The following is a 3,108-nucleotide window of genomic DNA, read 5'->3' as shown; positions in this document are numbered from 1 at the left end:
GCAATGTGGGTGTCAAGCATAATGGGACTCGGTAAGCTAATGCTGCCGGGCGGACGTAATCGGCCAGGGGGCTACATGACGACCGGCTCGGAAATCGGCAATACCGACAGCCGGTGGGATGAGTAAATGGGAAAAGGACCCCACCTAGAGGTAAGGGCGCAGTACAGTCTGCCTGACAGAACATGTCACAAATACATAGGGGTATTCGGAACAATATCCCTAAAAGAGACACAATGTAAACAAGCATCCGTTCTGGAGGTGGTTCCTGAAGCATCTAATCCAGTGGGAATTGCAGTTTATATTGTAAGATGGCGGAATGGTAAATATAGTAATTGTTGCATTATACATTAAGTACCGCTTGTCGCCACACGAGTGCAGTGTCTACCCATTAATGAGCGCCACACGAGTGCAGTGTCTACCCTTTAATGAGCGCCGTCAAGTTTGATTGGCTCTCACGGCCAAACGGTTTTGAATTTGAGAAAGCTGTTTGATACATTTGTTCAGCTTGGTCTGAAGATCATATATGCCAAGTTCCATGAAGATTGGACATAATTTGTGGCCTGTGGAAATTTACAACTGATTTTGACAACTTTCAACATGGTGGCCAAGTTCTGATGTTGCCATGAGAAATAATTTATAAGCTACATAAGGAGGTCTGGCAGTATCCTCAGACATTAAAAATAAGTTTAAAATGTACTCATGTGAAGAGAGAGGAGTTAAAACACTTCTTCATTAATTATAGGGCCCCCTAGAGGTCAAAGGTCACCAAATTCATTGAGTGTCACCGGGATGGGGTCATGGGTCTATGTATCAAGTTCGGTTATGATATGTCAAAGGGCTGCCGAGATATTGGCGTGTTTCCGGTCTGGCGGCTTCGCGGTCGAATATCATTGGTTGTCGCAGATATTTCTGCAAGAAGTAATATACTAGCTATACAAGGAGGTCTGATAGTATCACCAGACATTGAAAATTTGTATGAAATATACTCATGTGAAGAGAGAGGTGTCAAAAGACATCGACATTAATAACAGCGCCCCCTAGGGGTCAAATCTCACCAAATTCATTCAGTGTCACCTTTATGGGGTCATGGGTCTATGTACCAAGCTTGGTTATAATATGTCAAAGGGCTGCTGAGATATGGGCTTACATCCGGTTTTTGATGTAATTTGATTGGCTTTAGCGGGCAAACGGTTTTGATTTGACAAATCTATTCTATGTTTTTCATCAAGCATGGCCAGAAGATCATGTGTGCCAAGTTTCGAGATGATTGGACAAGATTTGTGATAGAAGTAGCATTTTGAAGGTTTTTGACATAAACCAAGATGGCGGAAATATACGTCATGGCGCAATGACGTCATAGGGTTTGTTGAACTGGGCTTGGTTCAAGGAATCCAATGATACCTGGTTTGTGAATATTGGTCGAATGGGTCGAAAGTTATGAACATGAATGCATGTCCAACTTTGACCTGTTGGTGGCGCTAGAGCTTTTGGGCTAGCGACCTGAGATTGGCATAATGGGCTAATGAGGCTGTCCTGAACAAGTGTGCCAAATTTCACAACTTTTCGCCAAGCGGTTCTATGGGTTGCCATCAGTGACGGCTGGTGCTAAAAAAATCTGGGGGGGCGCACTGGCGGGCGGGGATTACAACACAACAAACTACTTGAACATAAATTTTGCTCTCCTCTCCTTCAGGCCAGCAAATTTTTCAATGACTTTCTGATTGAAATCTGTCATTTCACAAACAAGTCTCTTTTCCATGGAGAGCATGGCCAGTGCATTCAGCCTCTCCTGGGTCATGGTGTTTCAATGCTAACTCGGCCAAAAAACTGTAGCTTCATGCTGTTGTCAAGGTGGCTACGGCTACTTTCATGCCGTTTGCATTTTTCAGAGAGATGTTTCAGGTCTCTGACCCCAGTTGTTGTCCACAGAGCTTCAGTGCCACTGCCAACACTTTGAAAAAGCAAGCATGGAAAGCAATAGAGAGCATTGCTAACTCCACATCCAGCTAGCCAACTGTGTTTGGTGTAACACACACGGGAGAAGCCTCTAGTGTAACTCCTTCCCCTGTCACTTGCCTGCTGCTGGATTTGTATATCAGGCTGCTCCGGTCCAAGCTCCTTTATTCTTTTTTTTTCCTCCACCGAACGCCTCGAGAAAGGATTACTGCGTAACGAAACAACCGAATTTTCGTTTGCTGTCGCCATGTCTCCTCCTGTCTTCTCGTTGTTGTTTTTTTCTGTCTGCTCCGTGTGCGCGTGGGCCTGTCTGTCGCTCTTTGAGTGACAGGCACGGCTCCGTTGCCAGGGGAGTGACTTTGACTGACGGTATCATGAATCAATCAGACTGGATGAAAAATGAGCCCAAGCACGCTGATTGGCCAGGGGCGCAGAGAGCTGCGCCCGGAGGAGAATCTTGAAGTGACCAATTAGAGACCAGCATGAAGTCACATGGAAGCCAAAAGTTTAAGAGGCCACATACACACTCATTTGGCCGGCGCCCCTCGCTATTGAAATGCATGAAACAACCCAGAATAAACCCAATATTGAATGGAAAGGCATAAAAATGTAAAAGTAAAACCCATTGTATGAGTGAACACTGAACAGACGTGGTAATTACTTTTTATTATGTAATTTATGCTTACTGTGTCTATACTTTTTTCCTGAAATTTTGATGGGGGCGGCGCCCTAGCGCCCCCTATTGACCGGCCGCCACTGGTTGCCATTGACTCCAATGGCAGCATAATAATAATAAGAATTCGTACAATAACAATTGGTTGTCTCCCAACATAGTTGCTTGACACCCAATAATAAGAATTCGTACGAAAACAATAGGTTGTCTCGCAACATAGTTGCTTGACACCCAATAAACAAGAGTGAACAAAATGGCTCATCATTGTCAGTGTTGTATCAGGATATATCCTCATCAATTTGATTTTCTTTCAAGAGTGACATGATTTGACTCAGAGAATCTGTGTGGTCACTGCCCAAATCTTGCAAGACAGAAGCTGCTTGTTCCATAGAAACAAGTTCCAGAAAGTCCTTCTGCCAGTTAACTATATCAAAACAATTTGGTTTCTTCACTTTCCAGTTCATAAGGATTAACCGTTT

The sequence above is a fragment of the Gadus morhua genome, chromosome 13 (assembly GCF_902167405.1).
Source record: "Gadus morhua chromosome 13, gadMor3.0, whole genome shotgun sequence".
NCBI classification, from domain to species: domain Eukaryota; kingdom Metazoa; phylum Chordata; class Actinopteri; order Gadiformes; family Gadidae; genus Gadus; species Gadus morhua.
Note: the sequence above shows the minus strand (reverse complement) of the source record.